Source organism: Octopus sinensis, linkage group LG23 (assembly GCF_006345805.1).
Source record: "Octopus sinensis linkage group LG23, ASM634580v1, whole genome shotgun sequence".
In the NCBI taxonomy this organism is placed as follows: domain Eukaryota; kingdom Metazoa; phylum Mollusca; class Cephalopoda; order Octopoda; family Octopodidae; genus Octopus; species Octopus sinensis.
Window position 1 is genome coordinate 23,506,923 of NC_043019.1, and position 11,020 is coordinate 23,517,942.

General features: G+C 38.4%; 1 protein-coding gene across 1 annotated transcript in view; it reads left to right on the forward strand.

Moving 5' to 3' along the window:
- Positions 1-11,020, forward strand: part of LOC115223398 (pre-mRNA-splicing factor CWC22 homolog) — a 43,822-nt gene that overhangs the window by 2,692 nt on the left and 30,110 nt on the right. The gene's annotated exons all lie outside the window — the stretch shown is intronic.

An 11,020-nucleotide genomic window follows, 5' to 3' on the forward strand; every position in this document is an offset into this window, starting at 1 on the left:
CTGCTCCTGTTATGAGAAGGTTAAAATTAACCATGTAAATAAAGATGTCTGTCTGTATGCATGTATGTACAAGTAGATGTATATATATATAGCCTCTTCCTCGTCTGTTTTATTCATTATATAAAATATATTTGTCATATATATATATATGTATATATATAATGTGTATATGAGTGAGATGTGGTAGATTCGTCTATTTCAAAACTAAGCCTTCGTTTCGTCCCCACTGAGTGTTTTGACGTTCTTCATGGCGATATATAAGTATTATGCCATCAGGGGCACCTCGCACACACACACACAACCCCCTCCCCGCAATTATACATGTTTGTGGGAATCGACACAGGGTAGATTGGAGGACCCTGCTTCTAAATACAGAATCTGATAGTTTTTTTCTGTTTTTCTTTTTTTCTTTTTGAGGAAACTCTTAGATTAATTACGAGCGTGCTGCGGTAATTCTCTCTCTTTTTTTTAGACCGAGATTATAAATAGCCATATTACGGATAATTATTAATTTACCAATCACGTTTTAATTAAACAACTGCAAAATAAAAATTACAGCTTGTTTGAATCACGTTTTTCTCTTTCCCTTTTGTCGTTCTTTATACATTTCCGGTTGTGTAGAAGTGTCTCACCAGATATTATAGGGTCGAGCAAACTTTGCACTCGAATGCTGAGAAATAGTAACTAAATCTTCCTCAAATCATGGCCTAACGCCTCTTTACACATTTACTTATTTAAAGGAAAGTCCTATGGGAAACAATCTTTATATTTATTTGCTCACTCCACACTGACCTGGTGCTTAACGATATTTTTGCTATTCGTAATGGCGACCATTTCAAAAGATATATATATATTTTAGTATATTAACTAATTCTTTTAATTCTGCACAATGACCAATCACCTTGATCGATCTTAAATACTTGTTGCTAAGGCGGCGAGCTGGCAGAATCGTTAAGCACGCCAGGCAAAATGCATAGCCGATATTTCGTCCGTCTTTACGTTCTGCGTTCAAATTCCACCGAAGTCGACATTACCGTCCATACTTTCGAAGTCGATAAAATAAGTACCAGTTGAATACTGGGCATATGTAATCGACCCACTCCGAAATTGCTGACCTTTTCCAAAAATTCGAAATCAATATTTGTTGTTGCTAATCCCCGGTTCCAGTTATGATGAGCTCGTGTTTTTTCAAGCATACTATATCGAGGAGATTTGGCTGCTATTTCTTGTTGTGTTAAGAATCATGTAGTAAGAAAAGTATTTAGTCTGTTCTCTGATTTGATGAGAATTAGTCTCTATTGTATTGATCTGGATCAAAGAACGACAGACAGTCTTGGGAGACCAAGACTGACTAAAGGAAATTTATATGATCTTGTGTGTGATATAATGAGATGAAAAAGCTTCAACTTACTGAGATTATCCATGCATTTAATAAATAAAATCCATCTCTATGGTGTCGAAAATGTAATAACAGGCAAGAGAGGTAACAATTAATTGAAATTTTTGGAAAATATAGAAAAAGCAGTTTGTCAATGACTGGTTTTAGGTGATGAATCGGCAAAGGCAAAACGTGTTTCAGTTTTATTACATCTCTTCAGTGAAGTATATTGTACAATGCTGAGTGTGATAAATATATGTGTGTGTGTGTAGGCATGGCTATGGTTAAGAAGTTGGCTTTGGAATCTTAAAGTCAGAGGTTCAGTTCCATTGTGTGGAGGCTGTCAATTGGCATCTATTATAACTGAGTCGAGCAATATCTTGAGTGTGAAATTGTTAGAGGAAACAGAAGCCTGTCCTGTATGTGTGTGTGTGTCATCATCATCATCATCGTTTAACATCCACCTTCCATGCTAGCATGGGTGGGATGGTTTGACAAGAGCCAACCAGGAAGAAACCTGCACCAGACTTCTGTGACTGATTTGGTAGGATTTTTACAGCTGGATACCCTTCCTAGTATTAACTATTCAACTGAGTGGACTTTGTGCTTTTTATGTGGCACAAGCACAGACGAGGTCAGTTTTGGCAAGGTTTTTACAGCTGGATGCCCTTCCAAATGCCAACCACTTTACAGTGTGGACTGGGTGCTTTTAAGTGGCACCTGTAGTGACAAGGTCACCAAGTACTTGTAAGACAAAAAAACACATCCATTATTATAACAATGACCAAAAGCATCATATAGGAGGAGATGAGTCACAGTGCATCCAGCTGTGGCTAAACAGGCCAATGCATGCTCAGAAGGTTCTGGCACTGGTGATCTGGGAATGAAGGCAAGGAGTTGGTTCTGGATTTGTGTAGCTCATGTTTTCTTTGTGCTCCTGTTCATAAGCAGCGCCTTTGTTGGTGCAGGTATGTCAGGTAGGGTGGTCCTTGCTTGTGTGTGTGTGCGTGTGTTCATATTTCCTTTCATCTTCATGCATATTCACTGATTGTAGACAAGAGACCTATTCAGATGCTGTCATTTGTTCTCCACATAACCACGTCTGGGCTGTTTGATAGAGTGGAAGATTATTACCTTATGGTTCAAATGCACAAAAAAAAAACAAACAGACAGACAGACAAATGAGGGAATAACAAACAAGGTGTATTAGTTTGACACTGGGAAAATGGTGACGGCTGAATCCAGAACCATGTGGCTGGGATGCAAGCTTCTTACCACACACACAGACATACATAGGTGTCTGTGTGGATGTGTGATAAACAAGTCCCTTTATCAAGTACATGGTTTTTCAGTCCAGTCACACAGCATGGTGCTTTGGGAGGATTAGCTATGAAGTGTAATTTTGGTATCGTGGCTTATTTTATCTAGTAGCACACAAACACATGCATACACTGTTAAACAACAGGGAAATATGATGTGCCTGGTTTTTTTGTGACATGTTTTTGTAACATGTTACACACGTGTTACAAGAAATCAACTTCTGATTTGGGTTTGTGCATGTGTGTACTTTATGATTTTGAGCAGAGAATATAATTTTATTGAACGTCTTTAATGTTATGTTAGTAGCATGAAAAAGTGCCCAGTAAACTCTGTGAAGTGGTTGGTGAGAGGTAGGACATCCAGGTGTAAAAACCAAGCTGAATGAAGCATCCAAGCATCAGTCTACGGAAGCAGCAGCTTTTGGAAGATGAACTGTGATGATCCATCCAATCTATACCAGCATGGCAAGTGGACGTAGGGACATTTGTGTATGTATGTGCAGTTGTATGTCAGTGTATAATCATATGAGGTGTGTGTGTGTATATATATATATATATATATATATAATATAAATAAAAACGGCGGTGCATCAGCATGGCCACAGCTCTGAGCTGAAACGCTGAAACTAGAGAAAAAAAAAATATGATGGTTGCAGACTCATGTTTGAGTATTGCCATCACCTGATCGAAAGTCCCACACATGCGAAGGCTATGACCAGACATTTTTGTGATAGGTCTTACTTTTTTTCGAATGACGATGATTTTTTTATAGTGGGGAAAGGGTTTGTACAAAGCCAATCCCACTCTCTGAACATGTATAACAAAGAAAAACCAGTCTACATCATCAAATATTGTCAGTGTTGCAGGTTTTCTCTCAGAGTTTCCCTCTCCTAGAGAGATGTTGTGACAACAACTGAGGGGCTTCCCACTCCCAGTGGGCCAACCTCATACATGGGCACCAACACAGGTATTCCCACATCTCCACACATACATACATATGTACACATATTGCTGGATGGCCATTGGCTGCTCATGAGCTCTTTCATCTTTTGACAGGTCTTATTTTTCATCCTGCAGGATGTCTAACAATCACCCTCCTCACCAAGCAAGCTTGATGGGATTGTCAGTTTAGTTGCTGACGACCTGGCCATGCAACAGGTTGTACTGGGCTACATGTTACCAGTAGTAACCAAGAATGACACACACACACACACAGATATATATATATATCATCATCATCATTTAACGTCCATTGTCCATGCTGGCATGGATTAGACCGTTTGACTGGGGACTGGCAAGCCAGGAGGCTGCACCAGGCTCCAATTCTGATCTGGCAAGGTTTCTACAGCTTGATGCCCTTCCTAATGTCAACCACTCCAAGAGTGTGTAGTGGGTGCTTTTTACGTAGCACTGGCATCGGCCATGATCGGATGGTGCTTTTTACATGCTACCGGCACAGGAGCCAGTTGGTGGGGGTGGGTGGCATCAACCACGTTTGGATGGTGCTTTTTACATACCATTGGCACGGGAAGCCAGTCAGGCAGCACTGGCATCAACCCATGCATGAATGATGCTTATTGCATTCCACCAGCATGGGAGTCAGTCAGGTGGCACTGGGATTGGCCACAACTACAATTTCCATTTTGATTTAATTGAGATTCTGATTTTGATTTCACTTGACTCCTCAAGCATGGCGTGTCACTTGATGATTCAAAGGTACTTTTTAAATGGGCTGGTTATCCAACAAACTTTGGTGAACAAACCTTTTGGTATTTCACAGACAAGAAAGTAAATTTTGTATAATAATAATTCTAGAGGTGATGGTGAGCTGCTAGAATTGTTAGTATGCTAGACAAAATGGCTAGTGGTATTTTGTCCATCTTCTCTTTATCTGTTCATATTCTGCTACGGTTGACTTTGCCTTTCATCCTTTAAGGGTCAATAAAATAAGCACCATTTTAGCACAAGGGTTGATAAAATCAACTAGCCCCCTCCATCAAAATTTCAGTCCTTCTACTTATGTCAGAAAGGATTAATAACTCTGGAGTTGGATTGACGGAATCAGTTTCTGATATCTCATGGTACTGTGGAACTTCAAATCCCGCTACAACCATCTTAGCTTTTCGTGTTTCTAAAGTGGATAAAATAATGCAGCATGCAGCCCTGTAGCTCCAGGTCCAATCCTATTGCATCACATCTTGATCAAGTATCTTATACCATGGCCTCAAGTTTATTAATGACTTAAAGTGCAACTATGTAGAAGGAGGCTGAGTAGAAGCATGTGTATTGTTTTGTAGATATGTATCCACAAAAGGTGTAAGCATCAACCAGAAAACAAATAACCAGCACTTTGAAACAGAAACCCTACATGGTATCTCCCCACTTGAGTTGTACAAGTTCTTCCTTCTTCTCTCTTGCCTTTGCAAAATACATTGACTGACCCATTGGAAACCTGCAGCCATCCACACACTCATTCATTAACCCTTTAGTGTTCAGATTACTCTGTTAAATGTAATATTTTTTCACTCAAATTGTTTTGAATTAATCATGCATTATCTCATAGCTTTGAGGTTTCAATGATGTGATTGTATATTTTTTGAATGTCAATGTAGGTTAGGTTTGAGTTGCTAGATATTCCCAGTTTGATTATAAAACATATAGAATATTTGGGCCAGATGTGGCCAGTTTAAACACTAAAGGGTTAAACCGGCCATATCCGACCAAAATATTCTACCTATTTTATGTTCAAACTAGTCAGATATAGTCATTCATAGCTACCTTATTGTGTCATTTTAAAAATAAACAATCACATCGTTGAAATCTCAAAGCCATGAAATGATGCAAGATTAATTTTACATGGTGTGAATACATAAGCTTTACATTTGACAGAATAATCTGAATGCTAAAGGGTTAAACAGGACATAAAATTTATAAAGAACTAGCAGAGGTACCTGGTAATACCCAGGAGCGGGGATATTCCCAGTACCCATTACAATGCCTAATTTCTCTCAGACAGAAAATGAAATCAAGACATAGGACAGATAGTAGAGGGTGTAAGCAATTTCATTTACGAAGCAATAATACAAATAAATATGCGTGGAATCGGAAAATGACAATCATTTGGTCAGATGAGTGGAAAGCTGCAAATATATATAATCAATGGGAACATAAGATTGAAATTGTAAAGGAGTGCTATGAAAAAAAAAAGCACATAAAAGTTTGAAAAGTAAACAAAAAATTATTTAGAGAAAAGAGATTTTAGACTTAGAAAAATGGCTGGAGTGGCGCAGGAGTGGCTGTGTAGTAAGTAGCTTGCTTACCAACCACATGGTTCCGGGTTCAGTCCCACTGCGTGGCACGTTGGGCAAGTGTCTTCTACTGTAGCCTCGGGCCGACCAAAGCCTTGTGAGTGGATTTGGTAGACGGAAACTGAAAAGAAGCCTGTCGTATATGTGTATATATATATATGTATGTTTGTGTGTCTGTGTTTGTCCACCTAGCATTGCTTGACAACCGGTGCTGGTGTGTTTACGTCCCCGTCACTTAGCGGTTTGGCAAAACAGACCGATGGAATAAGTACTGGGCTTACAAAGAATAAGTCCCAGGATCGATTTGCTCGACTAAAGGCGGTGCTCCAGCATGGCCGCAGTCAAATGACTGAAACAAGTAAAAGAGGAGTGCAGAGGCAACAATGTGGCAGTCATAAGATGCTATGAGGAGGGAAAAGGAGCATACAAAAAGGATGATTTTCGTCATTTTTGGGCAAATTCTCTTGCAACCTGAGAGAAAGTTTTAAGTGCACATGCACTTAATTTGATGACTGTTTCATGGGTTATAATTCCACTGATCATGAGAATCAAATATCAATTGCAACAGAACTGACAATTTTAAGTGCAGGTTTTCATAAAAGTACGTTACATGTTTTAGCACACAATGCTGCAATGTTTAGAATTGTTAATTTTAAGTGCAGGTGCTAAGAAAATACATGTTACAGCAACCTAAGGATGCTGAAATAATTGATGAACATTTTAACCCAACAACAATTTAGGCCAAATTTCATTAATAAGTTAATCAAAAATCATCTTACACTTTGCTCAAGTGGCCTAGGTAAAAATTTATTTGTCTTAACCCTATAGCATTTAAACCAGCCATATCCGGCCAAAAGTATTCTGCCTGTTTTATGTTCAAACTGACCAGATCTGGTCTCTCACATCAACCCTACAACATCGTTTTAAAAATTAACAGCCACCTCATCAAAATTTCATAAATACAAGATAATGCATGATTAGTTCAAAACAATATGGATAAAAAAGGATTAGTTTTGGCAGAATAATGCAAACACTAAAGGGTTAAGCCATCCTTTTCGCATATTCCATGTGTATAAAATTTGAAGAAAATCTGTTGAAAATTTCAAAAATAACATTCATATGAGAATTTGCATTGAAATGTCCTATTGATTTTTGGAAATTTGAAGCTGCTTAAAAAGTATTTATTTTTTGTTTAATGCCTACCTTCCATGCTAGCATGGGTGGGACACACACACATTATATATATACATATCTGTGTGTGTTTGTCTTCTGCCATTTCTTGACAATCAGTGTTGATGTGTCGATTTATTTGGCTAAAAATTCATCAAGGTGGTGCTCCAGCAAGGCCACAGTCTGATGACTGAAACAAGTAAAATGTAAAAGATATGGATGGGTAGACAGAGAGTGATTGATTTATTGATTGGTCCCCTTAGGTTTTGATTCCTTGTTTGATGCTTTTATTCTAGTGTTTTTATTACATTTTGTTCTATTTGTTTTACTAAAATTTTCAGCTTGTTTTGGAAAAATCTCTTCTCACTCGAAGAAAATCATTTTCACAACCTCTTCAAAAATATCTGTAATTATTGTAGAAAAGTTGAAGTTTAACCCTTTAGTGTTTAAACTGGCCAAATCCGGCCCAATATATTCTACATATTTTATATTCAAACTGGCCATATCCAGCCTCTCACACCTAACCTACATTGACAGTCTAAAAATAAACAATCACGTCATTGAAACCTCAAAGCTATAAGATATTGCATGATTAATTAAAAACAATTTAAATAAAAAAGCATTACATTTAACAGAGTAATCTGAACACTAAAGGGTTAAGCCATAGGAAGTATGTTCATCCACAAGGGTTATTTGCAAATGTATTGAAAATATGCTTCAGGCACTAGGTGTTTAATAAATTGTTGTTATTTAGCGTATAGGGTTACAATAGAGATTAAGGAGTTGAACAAATCCTCACTAGGTGTGTTTGATAATCTCCTCTATCAACTGGATGAAATACACTGTTTACATCAGATAATCTGAATGTTTAGCAATGCAGAATTTAAGGTGGTTGGTAGTGGCTGTGTTGTTTAACCCTAGGTCAGTACTGATTCAGCAGACCTATGATCAGTCTCATTCTATTTGTGATTGTCTTCAGTTTTTTTAAGAAGGTAGTGTATTGTTAAAGAGATTTGGTTGCTTTTTCTAGCAAGTGATGCAATTACATAGTGGCTCATGATGGTGATGTTTATTTAGCTCCCATGTTACCTCTGTTTTAACTTGTTCACATTTAACCTGGCCATATCAAACACAAATATCCTTCCTGTTTTATGTTCAAACCAGCTAGATCTGGCCTCTCACACCCACCCTGCAATGTCATTATAAAAAAGTAAGACATGTTAAGTTGGCCTTCAAGCCCTCATTATCTCTTAGCATTGTTGAAATGAGGATGCAGACCTGACTAAATGGTTTAATCCCTTTGTTATGATCTTTGTGTTATCATCATTATTTAAACATCATCATTATGGAGTGGCTGTGTGGTAAGTAGCTTGTTTACCAACCACATGGTTCCGTGTTCAGTCCCACTGCGTGGTACCTTGGGCAGGTGTCTTCTACTATAGCCTCGAGCCGACCAAAGCCTTGTGAGTGGATTTGGTAGACGGAAACTGAAAAGAAGCCCGTCGTATATATGTATATATATATATATATGTATGTGTGTGTGTCTGTTTGTCCCCCTAGCATTGCTTGACAACCGATGCTGGTGTGTTTATGTCCCCGTTACTTAGCGGTTCGGCAAAAAGAGACCGATATAATAAGTACTGGGCTTACAAAAGAATAAGTCCCGGAGTCGAGTTGCTCGATTAAAGGCCGTGCTCCAGCATGGCCGCAGTCAAATGACTGAAACAAGTAAGAGAGTAAAGAGTATTATCATCATTATTTAAACATCTATTTTCCATACTGACAATAGTTGAACAGTTTAACTGGCACTGGCCAGTCGGAGAGCTGTCCAGGTTCCAAGTGTCTGTTTTGGCATGGTTTCTATAGCTGGATGCCCTTCATAATGCCAACCAATTTAGAGTGCAGTAGGTACTTTCTACAAGTACTGGCATTGGTGGTTTTTATGTGGCACTGGCACAAGTACATTTTATGTGACACCAGCACAAGTGCATTTTAAGTGGCACTGGCACCTACAGCTGAGAGAGGGAGTGGGGCATGTTCATAAAGGACATGCCTATATGTATGGACGGCTGCGATTTTTCTTAGCCTGGCATATTCATTATTTCAGTCAGTTTTGTCATTTATTATTAAGCTGGCGTTTGAAACAAGTCAACATGAAATTTTAATGACAGATTTTGATTTAAATCATCTTAAAATAGCATGTTTGTGTTACAGAACCAAGGGTTGGCACCAAAAGGGTTAAGAGGGTTGGGAAGAAGAAGGGCAACTGGCCATAGAAAATACTCATTGTATTTTGTCTGAGTCATGCAAGCATAGAAATGTGGACATGAGAACAATGATGTATTTATATTTAATATATTATACAAGCATGGAACACTTACATCTGGTACACGCAGTTTCCTGGCAGCATCAGATATAATTTTATCCAATCTACTGCTGTCATACATGTTCATTACAGGAAAAACAGTTTGACTAAACCTTTCAAGGCATTGCCCCAATCCAATAACTGAGATAGATATACCAGTGTGTGTGTGTATGTATTGTTGCTGTGGTTGTGTATTTAATTATGTTATGTTTTGGTCATTATGTTAATGACTAAAACAAGTAAAACAATGAAAGACTATCAATATGATTGTTTCTAAACAAATTGCATTCTTTGTAAGGAACTAAATTCTCCCATTTTTAATGCTAAACATTTTATGGTATACTTTTTTAAAATGTACCCAACATGCTGTTAATTCCATTTGAAAAATTGATCTAGGTTTGAATCTTTCAACTTCATTTTGTGTGGTATTTTGGCTGGAATGGATTTCGATGTATGGCTTCCGTGCAGGTGGCACGTAAAATGCACCAATCCGACCGTGGCCGATGCCAGCCTCGCCCGGCACCAGTGCAGGTGGCACGTAAAAAGCACCCACTACACTCTCGGAGTGGTTGGCGTTAGGAAGGGCATCCAGCTGTAGAAACTTTGCCAGATAAGACCGGAGCCTGGTGCAGCCTTCTGGCTTCCCAGATCCCCGGTCGAACCGTCCAACCCATGCTAGCATGGAGAACGGACGTTAAACGATGATGATGATCAGTGACTACAGATTAGAGTGGATTTAGATATCCAGTAGAGAACGTAAATTCTCATTTTGTCTTTCATTATATCTGAACACTTCACTCTGATCTTGTTGTCAATCTAGATCAGTATGTTCCTCAACCAGTTTTTATCTCTGGATACCTTTGATTTCTATTTCACTTGGATGGACTTTCATAGACATTTGATGTTTTAAAAAAAATCATATTCATCATCATCATGCTTTAATGTCCATTTTCCATGCTAGCATGGGTTGGCTGGTTTGACCACAGCTGGCCAACAGGACAGTTGCACCAGGTTCCAGTCTGATTTGGCTTGGTTTCAACAGCTGGGTACCCTTTGTATGTGGGACTGACACAGTTGTTTTTTACGTGACACTAGCACAAGGCTCTTGCAGGCCAATCCTCTTCAGCAGGGGGAACAGCAAAAAATTATATAAAACAGATTGTTAAAGCATTTTGTGTATTGTGGAAGTAAGACCAATATATTATACATAAATTTTAACAACAAAATCTTACTTGGACCCTGGTCGAGAACCACTAATCTAGATGGACATGTTCCAGATTTATTGTCTCCAGGGTTTGTTATTTACTTGCTTTGGTACCTGATTTTATCCTGTAGAGTTTTACACATGAAATCATCAGCATGATGCCTATCAGGCATAACTACCAACCCAGTCATGTTTTTTGTATTTACCAGGAACAGGCTGCCAGATTTGATGTGACTAGAAACTCTAGACTCGAAGCAGAAAGTCTAATTTTAGTTG